General features: G+C 42.2%; 1 long non-coding RNA gene across 1 annotated transcript; it reads right to left on the bottom strand.

The window, feature by feature from the left end:
* Positions 1 to 1,100: 1,100 nt before the first annotated feature.
* On the bottom strand, positions 1,101 to 27,037 carry LOC115613437. The gene is made up of 5 exons (XR_003993387.1): positions 26,859 to 27,037; positions 23,800 to 23,802; positions 12,648 to 12,656; positions 7,669 to 7,671; positions 1,101 to 1,113 (listed from the first exon to the last, which is right to left on the bottom strand). It is a non-coding gene; the product is annotated as an uncharacterized LOC115613437 (long non-coding RNA).
* Positions 27,038 to 27,625: the final 588 nt, after the last annotated feature.

The raw sequence follows: 27,625 nt of genomic DNA, 5'->3' as shown, positions 1-27,625 counted from the left end.
AAGGAAGACCCCTCAACCTGTTTTAGGACATACTTTTGGGAAGTTCATTAGAGCTCTTGCCAGCTGGTGTTTTACTGACCCTCCCTGCAGACTAAGGGGTTAACATCTCTCCAGCTGAAATGCAGTTGCTTCATGTGTGGCCTCACTAGAGAGGTCAGCTGCAGCCCAGTTTTTAAGCCTCTGCTCTGAAGCAAGAGCCGATAGAAAGAAAACTATTACTTCTGTCTTCTCCTCTGGGAAGAAGCTGGAGAAGGTTTGTGCGAAGGTCATTTTAATGTTATGCCAAAGGTCCAAGAAGCACCAGGCAAGCAGTCTGTTTTCCCAAATAAAGAGTTAGTAACTACATAGATATAAAACTTTCTCCTCTCATTTTAGCTAGGCTGGTCCTTCCTTATTCCTGAGGGAACGCAGTCATTTCTTGGGCATATTTTTGTATATGCCAGTGAGAGCCAGGAACAGGAGATAGCATGTGCTTGCTTGTGGGTTTGCAGCATGGAGCAGAGTCACAGGGCTCAGGCTGGCCATGGGGAGCAGGGACAGGCCCCTTGCAAATTCAGGCTTTGAGGTTTTCTGGAGCCAGCACTGCATCCAGCTTCTGACAGCCTCTTCGGTGGGCGTTGCAACGTGCCTGCAGCTAAGGTGGGAAGATCGCTGCTTTCTGTTACTAAGAATATAGTCTGGGAAACATTACCCTGCAAATCGCTTTAATATGCATCACACTGCCACATATACTTCATGACTCTATTTGCACCCTATGTGTCAGTTCAGCTCGAGCCCACCGCTGCTGCCAAGCTCCTGCAGCTACTAGCTTTTCCCTCACACGCACTAGAGAAACGAGGAGAGCAGAAAACAAGAAAGCTTTCCATGAGGCTTCTGCTGAGACGCAGGGATAGGGCTCGCCTCCTGCCCTTGCAGCATTGCATGGATCCACAAAAGGCAGGCTGGAAAGCAGAGAAAACTGCCCAGGAGACACAAGTGGAAACCGGATGACTTAAAGCTATAGGGCAGGTGGAGAATGCAGAAGTTCAATTTTAGGTAACAATCAGCCCAAGTCTGCGATGTGACCTACGAGATGTGAGCAGCAGAGAACCACCACTGGAGAGTTCCCCTCTGCTTGTGAAGTGGCTCACTGGCTGATGGACATGAGGCAATGTGGGTGACAGACGTGCTACCAAGGTGTCCTCTAGCTACCAGGACCATACAGATGGCATGCACAGAAGGAGAAAGAGGGATAAGAAGTGAAAGGCTCTGGCTCCCTCCCTGTCACCTCCCTGTGCAAAAGTGTGCCATAAATAAAGGCACAGGTAGAAGGAGTTATCCTTTCTCTGTACCTTGTCACCTCAGATGAGGAGTACAGCTGGTTACTCCTGTGACCTGCTTATTCTGCCCTGCAGCTGGCTGCAGGAGGGGGAACATACTGCAGAGCCTTACAATTTAATACTGTTCTCAGTCTAACAAAGATTAACATTTCTTTTGGGTGCTCTGGACAAAAACAGGATGTTGCTATACCTCTCTCCTATGAGTGCCTAAAGCCCCAAAATTGAGCATGCGGGGATTTGTATGTATTTCTTATCTTAAACGATTGCTAAGCAACAGCCTTTAACCAAGGACATGTTTGTGAAACTGCTAGGCATATCCATATCTGCTAAGTGCAAAGCAATAAACACACCTTTCCAAATTATCTCTGCTAGGATCACATATGTGGCAGATGATCAAACTGAGCAGAAGGTTATCAACTGTATAGGCTGTTAGCGTTTTTGCAGTGCTAATAAAGTGATCTCGACCTGGGTGAATCAAAGCCTTTTCACTGCAGAAAAGGTATCTTCGCATACCAAGTAGGTTGCAGAGGGATGAGCACCCAGCAGGACTCAGCGTGATGCTGCTCTGTGACTGCTCCTCCCACGTGGAGAGGAGTGATGTACATGTTTATCCAGCAAGTGTTAGGTGTTCCCCTGACACGCTGCTACGTGTGCACATACTAATGAACAGCCCTGTTGTGGAAAAAAACCCCACACTCTCTTAAACATGACTTCAGATACCATCTTGGTATCTACCAACCCACCTATTCTATCGAGCAGTTAATAGGGCAAAGCTTAATACCGGCACTGTACCTCAAACTGGATTGCAGCCTGCAGTCGAAGGTTACACTCTCAGTTACATTACAGAGAAATTGTTTCCATTCCAGTCGTCAGTACTTTACCACTATAAGCCACTATGTAAACGTAACACACATCTGTACAGTGATTGTGTCCTGTGGAGAGATCACGGTGGTTCTCTGAAGCTGAAGGATCCTTTCCTTTGCAGAGTTTCTGTTATAAAACAGGAAGGAAGAGATTAATTTCAGTTCATGTCTGGGCTCAGGGGAGAAAAATCAGTTTCCGGAAGGCGGGAAGAGACTTTTTAGCAGGGTCTGTTGGGATAGGACAAGGGGTGATGGTTTTACACTAAAAGAGGGGGGATTCAGGCTGGACGTGAGGAAGAAATTCTTTACAATGAGGGTGGTGAAATACTGGCACAGGTTGCCCAGAGAGGTGGTGGATGCGCCATCCCTGGAGACATCCAACGTCAGGCTAGATGTGATTCTGGGTAACCTGATGTAGTTGAAGATGTCCCTGCTCATTGCAGGGGGTTGGGCTAGATGACCTTTGAAGGTCCCTTCCAACCCAAACTATTCTATGCTTCTATAATCCTGCCTAGAGCAGGGATGAGGTGCATTGAATACAGGGTGGGCAGCAGCTGTGAAACACCCAGTTTTGGTGTGCAGGGATGCAGGTAAGGAGGCTGGTCTCACATACGTTATGAAAACATGGGTGCATGTGTGGCATATCACAACACAGCAATACGCACATTGCTGTGCTTCTCTCTGCTGCGCACACCCTGTCCCCTGTGCACCAGCATCACAGCACCTTGCTAGAGGGGCAGTTTGAGGAGCAGGGAGGCAGGTTGTTCAGCACAGGGTTGTCCCCCAGTTTCACAATAATTGCTGAACTATATTTTACAATGTTATAAGAGCTTACATCATCACCCTGAGGGCTTGAGAGGCAGAAGGCAACCCTACATGATCCTTATCTTCATTAGCACATAGCCTGTCACACCATCATTATCTCAAAGGCCAGGCCCACCGATGCTCCAGCTGCTGCAGTGCTGGGTACTTCCAAAGACACAATAAAACTCCTAATGCACAGTCAGAGCTACAGCAAAGGAAGAGAAGACCTTCAGACTGGAGGAAATATGAAGCAGTAAACAGCAATGAGCAGACAGCACGTTAAGGCAGTCCCTGTGGACAGCCCTATTGTAAATGGTATCTCAGTGCTGACTTAAAACTGAGCAATATAACAGACTTGTGGCAGCTTTTAAGGTTTTAATCCAGGTTTTAAACGATTCTTTTGAGACCTTTCTTAAGTTTTAAGCACTTAGAAGCTGCAGTTGGGTCTGTATTATCTTAAGCCATGCTCACATCAATGGTGATGGTGACAAGAATGAAATCAGTGCTCAGTTCTGGCATGTGCTTGGCACCTACATCTGGCACTGGAGTCAGAATTGTACACCCTCCAGCTTCACTCAATTCCTCACCAGTTAAAACGGAAAGTGGAGGAACACAGGAAAAAAGAGGAGAAAGAGCAGGAGCCCTTGTTAGATCTCACTGATTGTACCCTATAGCCCAGAAAAGCAGATTCAGCCAAGTTCCCAAAGCATAGATATGTTCCTGATATGCTGCTTAGTCTGGGAAGACCAAGTACTTCCCTGCTGGGCGCAGAGGGGAAGAAGGGGAGATGGTTGCGTGCCAGCAGGACCAAGCCATTTTTGTCAGGCCTCTGTGAGCAGAAGGAGCATGAGGGATTAAAACCCTTTCTGAAATTCTGACGACAAGAGGAAACACAGCCCTGCCATTATCCTCCTGCAGATAAATATTTGAAAGCATCTATAAAGAAAACTCAGCCATGCATCCCCTGCTACCTACCAGGCAGCTGTGCCAGTACAATGAGAGTCACGTTCAGACAAACAGCAACACAAGGAAGTTGAATGTACCATGTTCACAGGTAGCATTTCTACTGAGCACTACTATTTTATATAAATACCTGTTTATTTTAAACCCATTAGTGGATGTATTTTCACTACACAGTGGGAATACCAGTATCACAGACCAGGAGGTTTGTTTTCAAAGGGTAGATAAGGGAAGGGCAGAACCACCTCACCTACTCAAAGGGAAACCCCAGGGTTACACCAGCAGAAACATAATGGGTGGCAAAAACCTGATCAGGTTGCAGGGTTGAGTTATTCATCAGTCTTCTCCTTCCATTCAGAAAGGAGAGGACAGTGTAACCGCTTCTCACAGAGACTCATTAAATCAGGCACCGCAGATCCCTTCACAGTAACCTGAGAGGAAAGGCTAGCCCTGAAGCTGACACAAGTCAAGAGCTGTCTTTGGTGGACAACAGCTGAAGTGCCAGTGGTAGGGCACAAACATGTAAGCTACTGACTTCTCCACGCTGGGGCAAGCTGGGGTGGTTGGAGGGCTTCAGAACTGGGATCTTACCTAGGACCTTTCCTAGAAAACTAAGTCAAGCAGAAGGACACTTGGGAGGAAGGACAGCAGCTTAGTGGGCTGTTGGATACCCCACCAAGCAGTGGGCATGGAGCGTACGCTTGGGTCTCCTCTCCCCTTTGGCTGGCTCCGCAGTAGTAACACACTGCTGACCACAGTGAGGCCTCACCTAGCTGACACTGCTGCAAGCAAGGAAAGGATCAGGTTGGCTGCACCATTCAGACTTCATGCCTTTCCTGGACCAGCATGTCCAAAGGCCTCTGGAAAGCTCTCCCAGGTCCTGCATGTACCAGAGGAGCACAAGGTTCCCTGGACAGACCTGTCCTATGAGCAGCTTGGTTGGCAGATCTGGCATGGTGCAGTAAAAGCACATCAATAAACCTTTGCACTTCCCGATGCTAAGGAGCAGCACATAATTCATCTGCCTAGAAGGCCATGTGGGTGTAATCAGACTCTGCTACATACACTTTGTACCAGTCATTCAGATGGAGCACAGAGCAATCTATTACTTACAGGGATTATAAAAACTGTGGTGTCAGGCAACCCGCATGTTACAAGTGCTCACAACACAGAAACAGATGGCTGCCTAAGCTTTCCCCATCCTTCGGGTCCAAGTTGCTTCCAACCTCCACAGGAGCAGTGACCTTTAGAATTGTTCAGATTTCAAGAAAGTCCAAAGTCTGATCTGAGATTGGATTCCCTCTGAGCTAGGTGCTGTAAAGCCACAAGGGGCCTTTTTCCAAGTGTTTACAACCTAAGCAGATAATGCCTGGGCTGGCCAACAGAGATTGGGGGGCTGAAATACAAGTTGGGTTCCCTCAGTACTGACACAGAACTGCCAGGAAGCATGCAGAACCCAGCAGCGTCTTCCCTTGCCCCTTTAGGAACATTGTGCCGCAAAACTGGCAAGCAGGGCACAGGCAGAACTGGTAGATATGCTCTGGACCACACTAGTTTCAGTGTCTAAAATGGCTCCCATGTGCTTAAGTCCAGTAAACCACTCTACTTTATCTCATATCCTTAGTTACTGATTACCGGAACCAGTAACACCACTGCAGATACTTCACAGGCTGTAAAGACATCGTTCATCCCAGGACAGGAGTGTTTACCAGTCCCACCTGATACTGGGGACAATCCTGGTCAAGAGAGAGGATTCCCGAACTCTTCTGAAGTCTTCCTGTAGCAAGAAATATCACAAGATAAGGCTTTCTGCTTTGATATGTCTCAATAAAAGAGAGGTTTATGAAGCCTGATAAGGGTGTCTTTCCCACCCGTCAGTTTCTGCATTTGTTCTTACTCTCTTTTGAGGCAGGTACACCCATCTGCTCCACCCTCCTCTTGCCATGTCTTTCCATAAGGAAAAGAAACGACACACAACAACATTCTTTTCCACTTGGGTGTATCAGGGGGACCCACCTCCACTCCTGGCTGGGTAGAAAGCACCACACCAGCCAAGAGGAACTTCAGGGGTAAGAAGATTTAGGAAAGCTGTGATAGAGACGTGAAATAAGGGAGAGGCTTTTCTGTGATGCCATGACTGCTCACAGGGCTTCCCTGGGCAGGGTGGCAAGCCCTGGCCACGCTCACCTTTCTGCTCCCAAGGGCATCTCACCACCCTGCGGATGGTGGCCCAAGAATGTGCCACACTGCAGCATCCAAGTTTCTTTTCTTGCCATTTCACTGGAGTTCCAGCCTGATACAGGTCGTTTTCACCACTGTTAAGAAAAGAGAAGGATGTAAAGCATCAGGTGAGACAAGAAGGGATATTATCGCTCTCAGCAGCCAGACACTTTCCTGGCATAGTACATCAGTACAGTACAAGCACATCAGTACAGGCACGGGCACTGCTAACACCAGTCAGCAGATGAGGCAGTCGCACATAGGACACCAAAGCCACCAGATAGATTTGACCACCAAGTTAAGAGCAGAATTTTTTACAGCCTTTCAAAAGCAGTTCAGCATTTCCTGAGTGAGTCTCAGCCACAACACTTTGTGGAAAGCTTTTCCTGCCTGAGGATCACCAGAAACCACATAAATAAAACACCTCTGGGAAGGTCTTGCTTGCTTTTGGTTGCCGTCAGCAAAGACATACCCTGTCCTACCAATCCCTCTGTGTTAATGTAAGGTTTTCCAAAACTTTGCTCAGCCTCACATAGAGAAGAAATACATAGATGTAACATTTTTAAATATCAGCAAAAACAATGGTGATGTCCTTTCCAACCCTAACTATTATATGATTCTATGAATTGAATACATTGCGAGCTTATATATTGTTTTAGGAAGCTTGGCCCATTTCACTTACCCAGTTAATTATTTCACCTACCTAAGCAGGAACACAGCACACTGTATCATCTTATGACAAATACATTATGAATTTTTAGGACTACTTCAAGAAAATGAGTAAAAACCAAAAGATAAATAAAAAAGGCAAACTTTACATCTCTATGACGTGTTCAGTCTTACAAGTCTCAGGAATGAGGGTCCTTACACCTTGCAAGGCTGACCTCTAATTGAAAACAACTGTATGGGTTAGAAAACATTTCTGAAATATTTAGAGCCAGCACATGGAAAGAAAGGCCATTCCTGATTTTAAATGGCTGAACTGGTTTCCCCTCAAGCCCACATGCATGAAACCAGTTTCAAAAGGAAACCATCTGGAAGAGTTCAGCTCAGTACATGGAGATTCAGGAAGCTGTAAGCAATTGTAAGCACTGGAGAAGGAGAAAAATAGAATTAAGAGCACTTTAGCAACATTGACCAGCACAGACAGCACCCCTCCTGCCAGAGCCCCTTCCTCAACAGATACGTAACATACACCTCTCTCTGAGCACAAATATTCCCACTGAAGTCAATACTTGGAATTATACTTTGACCTAAAATAATTCTAAAATTGGGCAAGAAAATAAAACTTCCAGAGTTTGTACCTTCTTCTATTACTATCAATAACAACATCCCCTTACCTTTAGAGCCTTCTTCTCTGATTAACTTCCACAGTTTCTTGTCACCAGGTTTATTTCTCCTTGTCCTGCCAGAGGGATGCTCAGTTCTTGTAGAAAAGCTTTTCAATTGCCTCCCCTGTTCCCTGAATATTTTCCCTTGTCCTGAAACTCATGGCCTGTAACTCCCTCTTTGTTTGCAGTTACTCCCAACCACCTCCTAGGTTATCCCAGGTGAGAAATTGCACCGTTACCCCTACAGACAGGTAGGGAAGCCAAAACACCGAAAGAAGAAATGCCTTGCCCAAGTGAAGGCACTAATCTCTGCAAAATCAAGGGCTAAGTTTGAGATCCAGGATGAGAGTGCACTAGTTTTAAGAAGCAAACACCCATTTGGTACCTCCTTGGCTGAACTAGTGACTGGACCGCAGTGTGTTGTGTGCCAAGGGAGCACAGCAAGCCAGTCTGTACACAAGCAATGCACCAGTTTGGAATTCCTGGGCTGGATAACTCAGTAAGGACAAACTCTCATTTCAGTTACTTATATTTTTAAACTTACGTCCTTTTACTCATTCCTCACTCCTGGAACTCAGTGGGTGCGGGACTTAATTCCTCGGCATCGCAAGGATTTACAAGCCAGATCCAGGGTTTGCCAAGGCATCTATTACAGTGCCAGGGCCAACATGTTAATGAGTCTGTGAAAAAAACCAGGACTGGTCAGCAGGCAGCAACCATTTAAAAAAATTCCAAAAGAAACTCTATCTTCCAACAGAGAAATAAACTTTCTGCCCACAGGATTTGCAACCACTGATCCACTGAAGAGCTGTGCAGGGGGAGCCTGAAGTGAAATTCAATGTGAAATAATCATAAACCATCTAATTGGTATTATCCAAGCTGAAAGGTAATGCAAGTAAGCAAGCACAAATAAACGACATTGGATTTCTTTTTAAACTGTTTGGCTTTAAATGTGCAAAGTCTTATACATATAACACTTCTGTATCTATATAGATATATAAGGATTTTTCATGTTTGAATTTTATAGGATTGTAAAGGAGAGTGTAATTGGAATAGGACATTGAAATAAGATAATGATCTCCTGCAGCTTCAGAAATTAAGAAAGCAAAGCTGTGTATATATTTCCTTCTCCAAGGAAGAAATAAACGTACTGTGATGATTCTTCTCCCTGGAGAAAGATTCATTGTGTTGCATTTTGTAGTTTTCTAAATAACGTTCATCAAACAAAGGGCCATTCAGAGGTGCAGAGTACAGCACATGCTAATTGGCCCCAGGGCTAGCCTGAATATCAAGACACCTGTGAGAATTTAAGGCATAGCTGATAGAGAAGTTTTCATTGTGCCTATATCTGGGTAAACGTGAAAATAGTCTCACCCTTGTTCGTATTTCCTTCTCACAATTGGCTAAGTAGTCCTAAGCCCGTTGTTACTGAGTTTTATCATCTCTGGATGTATATCCCTATGGTCATCATGTTAAACAAGTTGCTAGCTGTTCAGATACTTTATGTAGAAGTTACATAAGAAAAGTGATGGTGAGTAGAAAGTAGAGGAAATAAATACAGATATTTTTTCCCCAAATCTAGGCAGATGGGAGTTACGGATTACAGGAATCACAAGTGCCAGCCGGGTCACATACTGCTCTGGAACTGAAATTCTACTATGCTAGTGAGGGGTTCTTCATCCCCTAAATTCACTCAATGCTTTCCTGGAGACAAAAATTTCAAGGTACCATTTCAAGATATTTATAAATCTAAGCCAGCAAGGATATTCCCATGAGGAATGAAGGTTTAGCCTCTGCAGTTTATGATGGGTGTCGTTTGCTCTTTTCTCTCTCGTAACAGCATGTTTGAATTTTATCACTTCTCCAGCACTCTAGTTGTGTGTCTTTCCCAATTTAGTGATAGACCTGGAAGATTAGTGATTGTTTCTTCTGACTAACACAGTACATCAGGATAAAAAGAAGCCAGTTGCCTTTAAAGTGTTCTCAGATCCATTAGAGAGCTATGGTCCCCATTTAGGAGGAAACTGAAGCACATTGATGTTAAGCAATATGCTCACCTTCATGCATTTTGTTAAAAGGAAGAACACAAGCCATTATTAAGAATGACAAGCATATTTCCTCTGTATTCTGGCATCAAATGACCTTGGCAGTACACAACAACATTTTCTCATGTGTGATTTTGGTCTTTACATTTTCTTTTTGTCCTTTTTTTTTTTTTTTTTTTTGGACTTATTACCGTAATCGTTTACTTGAAGTGTTTGGTCTTAGTTACAGTAAATATTTTTCCATTTCTGTACAGATGGGAAATGCACTGGCATAGAACCGGATGGTTTAAGTTCATCATCTGTTCATCGCTTGATAGAGATCAATATAGATTAGAGGTTAAGTCTGTTTATCCATATTCATTTTCAAAAACCAAAGTGATACGCAACAGACTTACTTATAATTAAGCAGAAGTGATGATGTTTCTGTACAGCTTAGTTAAATGGATTTGCCACCATGCATTAGAAAAGCAGCTATAAAAACAGACCAGATGTTGCATTTCCCCCCCCCCCCCCCGCTCTGTGCTGCAATTTGCATAGAAGTCCTACATCCTAAATAAAACTTGAGGTCAAAGTTTTCTAACCTGGAGGGTCTATTATTAGTCCTCTAAAACCATACTGGCTACCCAAATAAGGTGGATTCATTCACGGAGGGGATCCGTGAGCAGGAGTAAAATCTGAATTAAATATATGCAGGGGCTTATGTGCCTGAACACAGTGGCAGCTTCGGGTTCCTAAGCCTGCTGAGCTCAAAGCTTCTCGTGTAGCTCCTGCCTGGTAGCCCAGATATTTACAGTTCTGCCACAAATAAAGCAGCTGAGTCACAGCACTGCGAGGCCTATCTTACAAGTGAGCTGCAGCAGGAATCCCGCACTGGGTGTTTTGCTCTGCCAAATTAATGTAAGCCCTCCCAAGGGGCATACACAGCCTCCCTTACTATACAGTGGAAAGTCAGCTAGGCAGAACTTGGCACTTCTTCTGCATGACTCGGTGCAGTGGTTGCTTTCATAATCCTATCCTGCCGGATTGGAAGTAGGGAGTGGAGCTCCCACTGACTTGGTGGAAATACTTGGTTGAAAGCAGGATTCAGCCTGAGGTATGAAAGAGACAAGTTGTGTAAGCCAATAGAAAGCACCTGAGACTCAAAGAAGTACCTCTCCATTCAAGACTAGTATCAGCTTGGCTGCCAAGTGTTTCACCCGCCCTGTTCACTGAGTGAGGACACAAGAGGAAACCAGCCCCGTGATCCTCATCTCTCAGTTGCCAGAGCTGAGCAGAATGAGACCTTGCAGATATCTCATTCTCACCACACACAATGTGTGTTTCACCACTGTCTTTGTTGGAGTTGGGCTTTCACAATATCCCATATTTCATTCACAATGAAGCCATCGGGGTTATCATGAGGCAGAGATACTAGGAGATAGCCCTCACGTCATGGAAAAGGGTAGGCTTGGGCAAGGATCTATTAAAATCAACATTACACATCTGCTTCCGTGGGAAGCTCCTCTTCTCCAGTTATTAGCCACAGTGAGTAAGTGTGGTGGGTGAATCATGGACCTTATATTGCCCATCAACAGCAAAAGCCATTTAGAGTTAGGTAAATGCCCTTCAATTGTATTCTTTAACATATGTAGCTCACTATTTTGAGCACCAGTAGCTGTGACGTGAATCATCTCAACACACTGAAAGTTTGTTTGTTGCCGTTTCATCTTTTTAAATAAACAGCATGCCTAATAGCTCTGAGAAACTACAAGATGGCCCCAACCAAGCAATAAAGAATGAGCACAGATGCTGATGAAGAGTTTTTGCTTCATGCATTCAATTTCTCACAGCCTGGCTTTACAGTGTGCTGCACATCCAGCACATCCTCAGTGCAGCTCACACAATGGGCATGTAACTGAGGAAAAGCATTCTGCAGTGTATATGCCAAATTATCATTTCCAGAAGTAAAAGGAGGTAGTTATTTCTTAGTTCAGAAGTCTCTAATTTCCAACTAGCTCTTTAAAAGAATATCTTAATTTTTGAGCCCTCCATTCTACTTACAGCTTTTTTACTGATGCAAGCACTTTTAAAGAAACCAGTGCCCAAGGAAGAAACTTCTTATGAGTACTGGTTTCAGAATAAGTGGGTATTTAGAAGAAACTTCAGCAATGAGTAGCTGCTCACTGTGTGCCAGGATTTAAAAAATGCCCAAGAACATCATTAGCATCTCTAGGCAGCTAAATACTTTTTTCCCCTAAAACCTGTCCTTTAGTCTCTTAGATTGATTAATGGAACATTTCTTGTTGTGAATAATTCAATGCTGTGGAACGTATTCCAATCACAGTTGATTATGAATTAACACTCATTTTAACTGATGTAGATAATCATGCCAATGTCACAGCAAATACAGTATCAAGCATTACATATGGATGCTGTAATGTAAACAAGAAGCTGAGAACTCCATTATCTGCTGGTGCACCACCACCAAGTAATTTCTAAATATTTCATCATTGTTTAGACTGCATTCAGATTGCACAGAATAACTTGCTACTTATAAACAGTAGATGCAACTGTTTTCTTAGGTATAATTAGCAACAAAAAGGAGGAAGATTTCCTTTGTTATGAATTGAAACACTTGCTCAGGACATTGGAAAAGAAACTATCTATCTTCCCCGGACTCCCAAGACAGGCCATACTTCCCTCTAACAAGTAAAGAAGTTTGATTGAGGGGAAAGGCCTAACAAAAGACTGATAAATAAACTCTTGTTTTTGTATAGAATCAAAGGAAAACATGACTGCTCACAGCACTGCAGACAATAAACCTTTACCTCAGTTTCCTCTCCTTGGTGTTGTGAATGACTGGTAGGGCTATAGACCATTTTTATGTTACTTCCCTGCTTCTCCCTCTCCAGGGAGTTATACTCACGTTTTGTGAGCTAGCAAAGAGCAAGGAAGTGCATGCTGGCACATTCTTTTCCTGTCCTCAGAGCAAAACGCTGCCTGTCATCTTTTTTTACCGCAGCCCTGCTGCCTTTGTTCATTGAACAGCCAGAGCTCCTGTGGGGCTCAGCGAGGTTTTTCTGCTCATTTCTTTAGAGCTTTTTAACCGGTGGGCTTTAAATGCACAAATGAGATCTATCTTTTCCAGAGCAGAGCTACAAACAGGTATTTAATTCTTGAGATACTCTGATCCCTACTTTTCATTCACAGAAATAAATGAAAGGTATAGAATAAATGTAGACTCATCCTGTTGGGCTAAAGTGCTTTTACATATATAAACAGATTCTGGCCTCACTTTTTCTTTCTGTCACATTAAGAAGTTTATTTCTGATTAGACTTGATAGATGCTGGTATAAAACTCTCACATTATTTCAGCATCTCCTGTTATATCAGGGTTGGAGGAGAATTAACTAGGAGAAGTATTTAGGAGGGTTCCTCCTGACGCTAAACTGAAGTCTTATCACTTGTTTGTAGGCACAGACAGTAAACTACTCCGTAACTCAAACTTTCCTCTGAATGTTCCCACTCATTTTAAGCCCAAACTTGAGATTTCTGCTATCAAAGCAATCAAAAGCAATCCAGAAAAGGCATTCCTAGTTGTATTTGGAAGTTGATCTCAGCCATTAAGAAAATATATCACAACTCTGTGGGGAGGAAAAACACTGAAAATAGCCCTAGCGTATTATGTAATGCATTTTCTTTGTATTTAGATGTTTCTTTCTAATAGCCACATTTTTTTTATTTTTTTATTTTTTATTTTTTTTTTTTACTGGGAAGTGAGCTGGAGCCTACATTTTTGAACAGATTTTTCAATCCTCAATCCTGTTCCAAACCAAAACCAAATAATAATTTTATAGCCATAGCAGATGTAGGTAATAGTGATCAATTTTAACAGCTGTGCCTGCTTCTCCAAAAGTTTTAGGTTATGGCTCCCATCTTGAACAAAAACATACATTTTGCTGTACAAACCAAGTGGATTTTGGAATACTCAACTAAAAAAACCTCAGAAACTTCCACTAGCCAATTTTGAGTTATAATCTTCCATAAAAGGCTTTCATATTTGTCTCCAGAAAAGAATAACAAAACCAAACCCACCACAAACCACCCAACTTGGTCTTTAACAGCTGTGGTCCAACCTAAGCCTGTTCATAACCATTAGGTAGGGTAATGTATATATTAATTCTCCCCGCTCCCCTCCCTTGTTTTTGATTGTCAAGTTTAGTCAGGAGTAAAAATGAAGCTTTCATACAGTCAGAACATCTCATGATTTTTCATGTATTTCTTCTTTTTGTTTGTCTACAGGCAATGATTGTGAAGTTTGGGTTTGTGCAGATAACAGGACATTTCACTCAGCCATCACATTTTGACATTTGATAAGTAATTAACTAAAGGAAAGATCAGTTGTTAAGAAAATGCTCAGTGACAGCATGGAGACGATTTAAGGCCAATTGATGAACCACATAATACCCATTTAAATCTAATACGTCATGAGTTGCACAGTAAAAAACTTACATGATGTCTTTCCTTTGCAGGCTAACAGATAGCCTTCATCAGCTTGAATATTTGAACGTGCCATCAGATACTACTCTCACCTGAGATGGAAAGCTCAGGCTCCTATATCCTAAAGAACAACTTTATGACAAATAGTAAATACAAAATACAATAAATAATTACAAAAACAACCTAGCTTACTGGATTTCTTTCTTGAACTTCAGCAGCATTTTCCCTAGCTTTTGTATCATATTTTTCTCATATTGATTATTTAGAATAAGAGATCAGATAGACCAAGGTTGGTATATTTGAAATAAAAATGAGTAGCAGGCTAAGTACAATACTATGGACAAATCAGAGAAGAGGAAAAAAGAAAAAGCAATATAGGAAAAGCATGATGGAGGTGGCAGATGACAAAGGAAAGCAGGTTTATGAATGAAAAGAATTCTGAAAAGTCAGTTCTCCAAAACAGACCAGAGTTTTAGCAGATCTCACACGCCCAATTACCATTACTTGCACAGCAGATAAGACCACATTGATACTGACCCAGTGACCATCAAAGGACTACCCATAAAAGCAGATTATTAGTTTTCATAATATAGATGGGAAATAAACCATTTTGCTGCTTTAAAGACACCTTCTTGAGGCTCACCTTACCAGGGTGTTAGCCACAGTGCTTAGAATGATATTAATAGACCTCTCTTGGCTCTTGAAGCCTTTTGACCTCAGCTGGCTGTGGTAATAGGTAGAGCATGTGCCAGCCTACAAGCTAGCCGGCACATGCCGCACCCTGTCATTACAAATACTGCCATTCCCATTCTACTTCCGCTCCATTGATGGGTTATTATTCTAGGACAAGGATTCGATTGCTGGTGGTTCATAATAGCTATGAAGTATGCTGTAAAAGAGAAGAAGAAAGAAGGTATAAGCACCTTAATACCACTCCCAAGAGCCACCGATTGAAACAGGTTTGCAGCAGCCTCCAAGTGGCAAGGTTTGCCATGCTGCTCCTATGCTGCAAGAAACATTCTTACGTATATTTGGCAAAGTCAAATATTCTGGTCAGAGGGAAAGATAAACAAATCCATTTGCCTGGATGTTGTTATGCCATGTGGGAATGGTTCTTAAATTATTTATGTTTTCTCCTTCATCAAAGAGAAGACCAATTGGTCAGGCAAAGCCAGGAGGAGACAAATTACTTTTTGCTTTTGGAATGTGGAAGAGTAAGAAGGTTTCCTGCTGAACTCAAGTTGCTGGTGAGTTGGGGAAAGTAAGCAGCAGAGCTACTGAAGGAAGACAGTCACAGACGTAAACCACAACAAGCCAATGCACCACTCAAGGGGTAAAACAAACACTGCAGTGACTAAGCACTACAAAGACAAGCTTCAAAGCTTTGTAGAAGTGCTCGAGGCAGAAACCTCACAAGTATGACAGCTATAACCTGTCATAACTATGGAGAAGGGAAGAGGATGCTGAAGGTGGAAGATGAAGCCTGTAGCCTTCTGGATGGTGTCAGCCTGCACCTCTGGGATCGTGCTAGTTCTGACTCTCATCATCAACTGCAAGGCTGTCCTGAAACAAGGCAGCTTCAGACACCTGGTTAGGCTTTCAGTGATTGACAGTATGGAAGGGGAAAAGCATAACCAAACCGGTTTTGGAGGCCTGTGATCTTCTCACTGAACTAAATCAAGAAGTGCTGTGACTTCCTTGAGTAACAGCTAACAAAAGATGGGGCCCCTATTTGTAAGCTTAGCAGATTAGGGATGATTAGTTAAGCAAAGGTGATTGATGGGAAAGGCATTTTCTGGCATGGTCAGGACTCCAGGAAAAACACCCTCAAAACCAAAACAACCCAAAAAAACCCCAACAAAGCACGAGCCCTTAATCCTGACAGTCACAGATCTTCAGGATCATCACTGTTAAAAACACTTTTTTTTTTAATAAATGAATGTTGCAAATATAAAACATGGAAGTGACAAAAAAGATATTCTTGTATGTGGAGAAGCTGACATTTAGCAGTAGACATGAGACTGTTAATAGCATAGAGCTTTCTCCTGACAGTTAATACCAGGATAAAAAAAAACATCCGGAAAGTAGGACTTGTGTATATTCTGCTATGTTTATAATTCAGAATTAATATAGATCACAGAGACATTGCTTTTACAAAATCCTTTTCCTGACTGTATTTTATTTATTTATTCCGTAACTGTATTTTAAGCCATTCACAGGATGTTAATACACATTTACAAAATTGAAAAGGTAGTCCCCACCAACAACAGCGCTGCACTAGTGCATCAGTTTGTGTCATTATTATGATGATAAAACTTAGCAGGGGAGCAGTTGCTTATGAGATTACTTAGGGTATGTGATCAAAAACCTGAACATGTATGCCATTTATAAGTAGTGGTTAGCTGGAGGTCAAACAAGAAAGTTTCTGGCACAAAATAATTACGTAGCAAAATAAACAGCATGTATAAAGCTGTTCTCCAAATCAGCAGCCAAGCAGAGCTAGTCCGTCAATAAAGCACACCAGATTCAGGCTGAAATTCCAAGGCTTCAAGTGCAGTTCTAAAGGGTGTTACAATAATTTGCAACAAATAATCTGTATAATAGCAGTAGGTATAACTCATTTAAGAGTTGCTGTTTACTCAGGAAGGCTCTCCTACCACAATAGGCCACCTGGCACAGAACAGTTAATGAGATCCTAAAGGATTTCCAAATAAAAGGTTAGTATTTACTTAACTGACAAAGTCTGTCCCGTGACAATTTGTGTTAATATAATCCTTTGCTATACTTTCAAATAAACACTGAGGAACTGCACTGATGTTTAGTTTACTTCTTAAAGATACCCTTCCTTCTAGAACTATAAATGTGGCAGATAAAGCATAAATAATTTGTTTTGCAGGATAAAAACCACCCCTTTGCTCATTTCCATCAGCTATCTAGAAATTACCAGTACCTTGAGACTCTTGATCAGCAAATAGATTCAGCCCCAAAACGGAAAAAGGCCTATCTACAGTGAGAAACAAAGCCAAGACCATGGCTGAGTTAGGCATGAATTCCTGACAATCAGAGGGCAAAACGTACACAAGCATTATCGCTGCTGGTTCTGATTTTAAAAAAGTACATTAGCAACTGTAATAAATCGCCTTTTCCAGCAGGAGCTTCTGTACTTGTATTTGTGCATATGTATTTTCCTGGAGTCATTCCCAAGTATATGTCAAAGGCTTTTGGGAGGCATGTGTTAATAAATACTCTGTTTATAAATTATAAGGAGGTCATTGTCTACTATAGCTGGAGTTCACCCCATCTCCAAACTTCTAGTCACAGACAGCAGATCCTCAGATCTTGTAAAAAGCCTTGGAAGGGGCATGTTGCCCTTGAGATGTACCCGATTATGCCAAGCTCAAGGGGGTCCCAAAAATGCAGACGTGTTGAGAGAAGCAACACCCACATTTTCCTATTTCAGCTGACATCCAGCTGAGTGCTCTCCGCAGTGTTGTTTTCGCTTTTCAGTTGTGCTGGGGGAAGAGCAATCTGCCAGGGCTCAGCCTACTCACTGCCTTCTTTCTGCCAAGCCTGTTCCATGGGGAAGATGTGGGCAGCAGCCCCTCAGCTCGCCAGAGAAGCAGGGCTGCAGTTCAGCCATCCCTTAGGGGCCCTGTCCTCAATAAGTGGCTGCACACAGGGCAGTGATGCCATAGTTAAGCTATTAATAGGTATCAGTGATCGGTTCTCGTCAGACCATATTGATTTTTGAAGCACAGTAAGTCTTTTTAGTTTAAGAGCGAAGACTGTCAGTTTGGGCTGCTTGGTTATGAAGTTAATCAGGAGAAGATGTCCAGGACATTTTGACATTTCACCTGCCCTATGAATTATCACCTCCTTTCATTTCAAGCAGCCGTCCGGAATTGCTTGCTGTTAGACCAATGGTTTTCCTTTTATGGTTTACAGATTTTGTGGCTAATTGTGAAGAAAGCCATTTTTGGAATGCCTGGGCAGTACGAGCGTGAATCACAGCAGCAAGCCATTGCTTCTGTCTCTCAACATGTATCATGGAACTATTTTCTTCCATCCCTTTTGTAGTACAGTACATTCTACATTGTGAATCATTTTCATGCAAAAATAGAAACAAGCAAAGACTCTGTGCTCGCATCACAACAGAGGAGCAAGAAATGGCATTCCATAATTAAAGCACGAGATTTAGTGGTGTCGTAACAAATCACTGCACAGACAGGCTTGAGTGTCAGCTGTAGAGAGATTAATAGACCCCTAAACATATTTCCTAATAAAATATGATTTAAAAATCAAATGATGCTCATCAGGGAAGATCCAAAATAACACACAGATATCCTTAGTGCCACATCCATGTTGGATGTTGTAGCGCTTACTAATGCCATACCTCAAAGCAAAAGAAAATGCTGCCATCTACAACACTGAGTTAGGTGCCTATCAACCCTCTCAAGTGAATGAGGGGAATTAAGCACTTGGGAATCAGATTTACAGATTTACATTGGGGTGTGGGAGGTGAAATTCTTGGGTCAGGCAATATTTTGGCTGTCTCTCCAGCAGATCCTACCTGTTGCACACTGGTTCCACTAAGCTGTGTCTCCCGGACATGAGCCACTTGGAGCCAGGAGCGTAGTCCTCATCAGCAGAGTGCCAAACCTGATCCAGTAATCCCGCTGGGAGGCTGGGAGTATTAACTCGTGCTTATCGCCACCCTAACACGGCAGCTCGGCTTCCCTCCAGCATGGAGGCTGCACCTGCTTGGGATGCGGGCAGAGAAAACCCAAGCTTTCCCACAGAAGATCATGGAGATATGCCCTTAGGTGCCGTACTCAGGCCATGGCAGACATTCAGTTTGTGAAGTGTGGTACTGGTTGGAGACTTCACTATTTTCCAGCTGCTCAGCATGGCCCATTGTCTATTCTGCTGGAACAAGAGACTGCAGTAACACTCCCATTTCCAATTCAGCAAATTCAGTCAGGTAAAACAGCTTTTTAATCTCAGCGACTCAGCAATTGCCCTTTCTGTAATACTACAATGGCAGAGTCTTGAGCAGTCTTCGATGAGAGTACATCAAACTAGCTTTTTGCTGTTTTACTGCAAGTTGTGTGACTAGAGGGCTCTTCATATGGGAAGCGTAGCTAGCTCAGAGTTACACGGGTTGGTATTGCCCGTGCAGGGATAGCTGGCACTTTAATAAACAACATCCAGCATATTCTGAGTTAATTAGTAAAACAGAGCTGCAGTGGCCTCGAGTTTGCTCTCTTGTAGTAAATCAGGAATTGGACTACAGAGGCCACAGAAGTCACGTTACTACTGAAGCAATTAGGATCAGCCTTAATACTGAAAGGGCTGAAGGCATTTTAAATTTTATGGAAATGTAATTTAAGCAAGAAAGGAACTTTATGATCATTTTTCTACCACATAGACATAATATGCATCTAATCCACTTGCTCCTTCTTCAGCTGCAGAAATATTCGTACTTTGGCTCATCTACAATCTGAATCTGTCTTAGCCACACCGCCAAAACACACCTCCTTCTAGATCTGGCAGATACTCTTAGTTCTTTTAAATCCTTACAAGGGAACAAAAAAAACCCAACTTTTATCTATTTTTTTAGAGGATGGTTGGCAATAGCAGCAATGTATATTGCTTGTCACTACACACACTATAAAGGGCCTTCAAGATTGGCTAGTCACAAAGAGAAAACTGAAGTGGTTCAGTAGCTTTCTGAAGACATCTTGGCCAAAATCCTGTAAACATGACCAGATGTGCCACCTTTCTTCCAGCAGCAGTCTCATTGCCATTAAAAAGACAACTCCTGTAATACAGTTCTTCACAAACTACTTACAGGCTGGTGTGCTACAGAGTACACAGGCCACAGGCATAGGAATAAAGGCCCATGAGGGTAACAGGATCTCATGCACCAGTTGAGATGAAGTTACTGTTGATTGTTAGTGTGGTAATGGATGAGCTTATTTTGCCTTTCTGCAATAGAAAGTTACTATCCCCATATCATGCTCACAGTGAAGTCAAAAGAAAATAATATAGTCAGTGCCTCAACAGCTTCAGTGCAAAGTCTATTGGTTTAGTTTTAACTTCGTTTCACTTGCAGTTTAAAGTAAGGAGCAATAAGCAATAAATAAAGACTATAGCAATAAAGCACCTGAGCTGGGGCACACATTTTTTTCTGCTAATTTTGCCGTGGAAGGGAAGAACCTCCAAGACAGGATCATAACCCGATAACTGCAGAAAATAACTCCTTAAGCCAGCACAGATGTTCACTGGACCTCATTTATCAGTATCTCTAGTCCCCAGCAAGTGTGAGTCTGCTCAAGTAAGGCAGCCCCTCATTGCCCCAGCTGAGCTGGTGGTCCAGAGGTCGAAGCTAACTTGAATTACTTCACATGTGCTCAGGTCATACATGTAGCTCCTGCGCCTCAAAAACACATGGCAATTTATGTACATGTTTTGCATTTCAGATGGCCATGCATATTTTATCAGTGGAAATATTCATTTGCATAGTCCTTACTGGAATGAAGTAAATTTTTGAGGACCTCTGGACAGCAGGACAAAATAAACTGTCTGGGCTTTGAAGGAGAAGCAATTATGGTGAGCTTAGGCACTGTGGTCACTGTTTCTGGTTTGGGGTTTTTTTCTTCCAATATTTTCTATTGGTTTTTACTTCAAAAATAACTGTTTTTCATTATGCATGCCCTCAGGCAGCATAACTGAATTTACTGTAAAATGGAGGACCTGCTTACATAACTGAGCACAGACAAGCCAGAGTGGGTTATTTTTTCCTCAAAATGGTTGGATTTTAGGCAGCTCTGGCCTGAAAGATCTGTGACCACAATGATATCTACCAGGACTGTGTCTGCATGAGCAAAAGCCCTTTTTTTCCCCAGACGCTGAATGGGGATAGCCTCTAATGTAAATTCAGCCAAGTTCATGCTTTACTTTCAGCACATGCTTCATGTGCTGAAACATCTTACTGAAGTTAACCACACACTTAAATGCTTTAGTAAATGGGGATGGAACTAAGCATATCCATAAAAATACACCATATTAGGACCTACCCCATGGATGGTCAAGATACCAACTGAAGGTTTGATCCAGATACCACTGAAATAAATGAGAGACTTCAGTGGCCTTTGGTTGAAGCGTATAGATAGCAGTCACAGGTGTGCTTCAATGTTGGAATACATAAATCAGTTTTCCTATCATGTAGTTTTCATCTGATTTACTTAGATGCAAACTCAGGAGCCAAAAGAGAGCTGGGGACTTAGCATCCTGGTGTAGTGTTAATATCCTGGAGGAAAAGTCAGCACAGACAGGAGGATGATAGGACCTTCAAAAGCTGCTGATTCTTCTCAGACTCCCACATGACAGAGAACAACAATATGGTGGAACTGAAGGTAGAACCTGACTCACAAGTATGGCACATCGTTTTGCACAGGTATCCTTCAAGGTTCTGATCTTGCTTAAGCACAGCTCAGCTCCCCATAAAGCTGAGGCTCCAACACTTATCCGCAGTGTTAGTTGTAATTGAATAATCTTGCAAGAACGCCCTGAATAGTGGAGGATGTTTGGGGAAAAAATAGGATAAAAAATACTTACATTTTCAAGGGAAAAAAATATATAGGTGGCAAAATCCAAAAACCTCTTCAGTAAGTTAATTTCGGTTGAGCTTGAGACTGTCATACTTATTTCTGCAAGGTAGCTTGACTGAATGGTTTAAAGTTCATGTGCCACTTTTCATTCCCACGTTATTGAGTTTGCTGTGCCAAAGAGCAAGTAAGTCTGGAATGGAGCTTCCCGGGTAGGATCTGCTTTTAAGGCAGAGAAGACAGGCCCTCTCCATGAGTGAATTAGAATATACATGTATCATGAGCAATATTAAGCATCTAGACTAGAGCTGTTTTCTGCCTGGCAACAGGTTTACATCAGTTATATTCCAAGGTTCTCTGCAGGTGTCCAGATCAGCTTTCCAAGCTTTCCTGAAGATGTAAAAACTCTGTTCAAGAGGCGCAAAGCTTTTTGCTGGGTATCTATCACACTAGACACAATCTCCTGTTCCCCATGCTATCTCAAGCTCAGAGATTCAGGGCAAAAGCACTGCCCAACAGGATACAGAGAAGACAACTTTCGAGCAGCAGGATTGGGAGCAGCTCTGTTTGTTAGCAAGATGAAGTTGTCTCACAAGGATGACTGTGGGCCAGAAAAGTTCAGAATTGCTGGAGTTCAAACAATTAAACCTACCTGCTCTGTATTTTGAACAGCAAAAGAAGAGTAAGATGAGAAAGGAGCAGCAGCTATGCTTTTCACAGAAAAACTCCGAAGCTGAACATGCAGGTTTATATTGGGATTGCTTGCATCCACAAAGGGGTGACTGGTGGTAAGAACTGAGAAAATGGGACAAGTATGCAAAAATTGGGACCTTTGACTACGCTAATCAAATTCTGCCTGAGAAGAATTAAAAAAAAAAAAAAAAAAAAAAAATACTTCTTGTACATGAAAACTGTGAAAACACAAAAGCAAAATATTCTGAGGAATATATTTTAAAGCTCAGGTGAAGTAGACAATACAGGTCATGTATTACCTACAGAACAGCGATCCCTAGAGCCTTCACCCACTTACATTCTGAAAGCAAGTCACAGCTATTGTTTCTCTCTCTCCTATGTATGCAAGAAACACCTTGTCTTTAAAACATCAGGTGCTGGGATTTCTTCATGGTGTTTTAAGCGAGTATGTTCTAGCATTTTCCCCATCAAACCTACAAAAGTAGGAAGAAAGTACATAGAAGCACTTGGTAGCAAAATATTAATTATAACAGATAGAGATAGATGATCTCCCTTCTCCTTTTAAAACTGTGGGTGGGCTTCACTTTGCTGAGCCAGGTTTCTCAAGGAAAATCTCACACTACACAACTACCTAGTATTAGCATTGGCTGATTAAGCTGGTAAGTCGAGTTCCTTGTGCAGTTTATTCTCTGAAGGCATATTGGAAATGTAAACTCTCATTTCAATTTGTACTTATTTTAATTAAAAGTTAGCCAATGACTGATGAAAGCACAAACCAGTATTTCATCAGTGAAATTATTAAGAATACGGGAGAGGAGATTCTTAGGAAAATTACTGAAATAGCTAACCCATCCAGAGCTATGGATGTGTTTACAGGCTAAGAGAAGCCTCTTGTCTGGAAAGGTTTGAGAGCATTCCCCAGAAGTATACTAGCAGTGAAATTTTGGCCTTCAGCATGGTTGGCAAGGTAGGGTTTCTGCCTCTCCCCTTTGAGGAAACAAAGTGCAGCTGAAGCGGCAAATACCATTTATACGACTCCTTTCATCCTACTATGCTAACAGTGAATGGATGTAACTATCAGCACTTTTGGTGAAAGCATCCTACTTTGGCTAGGTGCAGAAGAGAAGGCTGGGTGAGGCCTGAACAAACACACACATACATTTGAATATTGGATGCATTTTCCCCATGCTTCTGATAAAAAATATAATTGCATCAGATGTTCTCTGAAAACCACCAGTTCGCTTAAGACTATTCAGCAAGTTACCTCAATAGCGGCATGCCTACACTTCACAGATTGCAAGGAGGTGCTTTTCTCTCAGATGCAGATGAGGAATAAGGTTTTGGGATTGATGTAGATGCTTCCAATCTGCTTCACAAGCAAATGACTGATTTTTTAACTGCTAACCTGGCAGGCAGGCTTATCTTTAGACAGAAGCAGCCAAGAAAGCAAGGACCATGGATATGAAACCTTCTACCCCCTTGTAATTTCCCTGATTTCATTGCTTTTGTAGTGAAGATTACTCTCTAATAAAACAGAAACATTTTATACCTCTCTTCAGTAGCCAAAGAGAATTTATGAGAACCTTGGCAATAAAACCCATCCTCAAATGTAATTTATGCCAGATAAATGATGAATCTACAGCACAGCAGTTTGGGCATTCTGTGAGGGACCTCCAGCTTGGATCATGTGAAGATCTCTCCAGGGTATGAGATGTGTCTCGCTAGCTAATGCTTCCTTAGAGAAGGGTAAAACATAGGCAAATTCAAGGGAAAGAAAAAGCTGACAGGAGTAAATGAGATTTTTTGGTAGCATTTCTTCCAAAACCCGGTAAAGAACCACAGAAGGATTTTAAAAGGTTTTAGGGAAGCCACTGCCTGCAGAAATCCAGATAGGATGCTATAACGTGAGGGTGGAAGAGAATGGAAAAACTGGCAGAGGGGCTTAACTTCCCTGCATGTTTAACCTGGGCATCACAGCCTGTTTCAAAAAAATGAAGAGAAGTTGTCCTACTGGTAGAATAACGAATGATTTAAACAGGAAGAATTGCTCAAAGCACACATTTGCTCTCGCTTTCAGGTGATTTTGCAAACTGGCCTGTAAACCTACCTGCTGGGGATGGCTTCCTCATAGGGAAAGGCAACAGAAGACAATTCTCTAGTACTCTGTCTTGGCAGCCTTTTAAAATGTAACATATGTATAAGTAAATGCCAATATTTAATTGCATGGAAAAACGCCTCCCATTCTCAGAGTTGAAAATGCAAATCAATTACAGAGTCCACCTTAATTCTACCAACTTAAAAAAATGAAAAAAACTAACAATATTACACTGCTTTGTGAATCAATTCCAAGTTATTGGAAGTTTTCACGCATTGTGATCCATTAAGCAGCTTTACTTCTAAGCATATTCAAGGCCTTTTGAATCAACATAAAGACTACACTGACCACAGAACTTTAGAGTAGACCTTGAATTATGATTTTCCTGTTGTGTGTGAATGATTTGGCAGCAACAAAAGAGCAATTATACTTTGGACATAGGGAGCATCAGAGGTCTTTCAGAGGATTTCAAAGTTTAGTTAATATTAGAAAGAGTGGATATTTAGAAGAAAAATATGCTTATGGTAGTTAGATGCTTTAGAACACTTTAGAAATAGAGGGAACTAAGAAACCCCACAGCCTGCCTAGGGTTGCTATTCAACTAATACTTCGTAATTCATAACAGATTGGGAGCATGGCAGGACATCTGAATCTTTTTTTTCTTTTTATTTCATTATCAGTTCTTGCAGCTATGTGAAAGAACTCAGTTTGGTTTAAAAAAAATAAAAAAGCTCTTACTCCAGAAACAGACAACTTTCCTACAATCCTGCCAACATAGAAAGCTAGAAGAAATTCCTTCCCTCAAGGGCCATTAGTGGCATTTTTCTGACTGCCAAAAAGCCTGTGCCTTTTAAGAAGGTACCCCAGGACCAGGGACATACTGCTGCAACAATACATGAGCTAACTGATCTGAAATCAGGGCTTGTCAGACCCTGAAGGAAGAGGAATACATGTCAGGTTGCCTTGTTATGAAAGGAGCCAGCCAGCAGCACAAGATGGTGGCTCTCTCAATGGCTACAGGAGGGATGCTGAAGGGAGAGCCACTATTGTGGGCTGATCAAGGTGTCCATTACTTCTGACAGAAGTACTGGTTTACTAATAGGGGAGTTTAACTTCTGAGCAAGTACATGCCTGCCCAAAGGTCTTATCTGCAAGATGAGGATTATGCAGTTGGAACAATCTAAATACTCTATCCCAGCTGTGAAGGGGCACTAGAAGAGTATCAGCAAGCTCAGCCACCATTTGAGACCAACCTGCAGGAGCAGGACAGGGGCTCCAGCCCTAGGGGCTCAGCATTATTCCAGGCATAGTGTCAGGTTTCGTCTTGCATCAATTATTAGATGTTTATATCAAACACATCTTTTCCTCCCACACTGTTCTCCTAATTTTATATTCTTTCATCCTCTTTCTCCCATCCCTTCTCTTTCACTCTTACTTCCAAGTTCAGCTCCTCCTTAAAAAAAAAAAAAAAAATAAATAAATAGGAAGGCCAACCCAGTGTGCTGCCCTTAGGTGACACTGCCTGATGTTCTGTTTGTGGGGCAAGAACTATCAAGCAGGAACTATCTGCTATTCTGCATACACCCTGGCAGTGTTCAAGGCCAGGTTGGACAGGGCTCTGAGCAGCCTGGTCTAGTGGAAGATGTCCCTGGCCGTGGCAGGGGGTTGGAACTGGGTGAGCTTTAAGGTCCCTTCCAACCCAACCCATTCTATGATTCTGATGAACAAAGCATCCACTAAAATGCAGAGCCGCTCTTCCACAGGCTACTGAAACTTTGAACAGTGTTATGAAGTGTAGGCGTTACTGTATTTTATCATCCACCAGAGTTCTGCAGGGAATATGCCTCATCTTTAGGTTGTTACCATTAAAAGTCACCTTTACCAAATCTTCTGTATCTTTTGAAAATCTCACCTTAAGGTATTCCAGTTGAACTAAATCTGTCTGCAATTCCTTGAACAGTATCTCAGGACTCAAGGTTAAAGATACTGAAATAAATGACATCTTCTCTGTACTTCATATCAAAAAAAGCTGTAGGAAGTATTTTTCTAAGGAGCAGCTAGGCATCAGTTTCAAACTGAAACTGCCACTTGGCATCAGACTTGCACTTAGGGACATCAGAAAATTAAGGTCCCCATCCCCACCCCAGTATTTTCTTTTCTTTGCAAACATAGTGTAAGTCCATAAAAATCCATTTTTTTTAGCTGTGAATACACAGGTATCAGACAATTCTTCAAAACCAGAGTTAACAGATACCTGACAAACTGTGACTGGTCTTGGAAAGCAAGAACTTCTTGCAAAACCAGAGACTGGAGTGGATGCAGTATGGCAGTTCTCACTCCAGTTACAAACCTGTGCAGGGAGGTATAAGTAGGGAAAAAGGTGACTGAGGAAATGCCAGTATAAGAACACACACCGACAAGCTCTAAAAATCAGCAAACTCTGTCCCAATGAAGATTCTATCTCCTTTTCAAAATTGTGTTAAGCATAGATTGGTTATGCAGTAGCCAAGTTTTTTCAGTGTTGTCTCTTTTGGCTGAACATGACCTGTTTTATGCTTGGACCACACACCCCAGAGTATTCACATACATGGTTATCTCAAATACCTACTTTTCTCACTTGGACTTGCAAGGGGGAGGAGGGGGAATTGCTTTTCAAGATGCATTTTTATGGAAGTTCTTTGCTAAACAAAACAACTGGAAAGTTTATCCCTTGACAGACTGGCTCTGAATTAGAATGAAACTTCCTTTAGTATCCACTACAACATGAAGACTCCAATGGAAAAGCTGGTTTTAAATACAGTCTATCAATGAGAACTTTTTGAAGCCTCCCTAGTCCTTCCCACCCACCCCCACCGGAAACAACCAGCAGTGACAAATAATCCTGAACTATGGAAGTTTCCCTTACCTACACAACAGTAAATAAAACTGTTCAACACAGCTTCTCTCAACTGGATGGAGTTTCTGTCCAAGAAACACAGTATAGTCATATCATAGAAGAGTTATACATAAATATAAGAAAACAGTCATTTTGCTACTCATTGTCCAGGCTGTTACCAAACACTTCCTGAAAGGGACCACCCAGCTACTACTTCTCATCCAGTGGTATATTCCCCCACCAAAATTCCACAGCTACAAGTGATTAGGGAAGCAGTATTTTCAGGACAGCTCACAGCCTTGAGGCACAGCGTCTTCTATAATCCTGACTG

Source organism: Strigops habroptila, chromosome 10 (assembly GCF_004027225.2).
Source record: "Strigops habroptila isolate Jane chromosome 10, bStrHab1.2.pri, whole genome shotgun sequence".
Taxonomy (NCBI): Eukaryota; Metazoa; Chordata; class Aves; order Psittaciformes; family Psittacidae; genus Strigops; species Strigops habroptila.
Note: the sequence above shows the minus strand (reverse complement) of the source record. Positions and strands in the feature narration are given on the sequence as shown.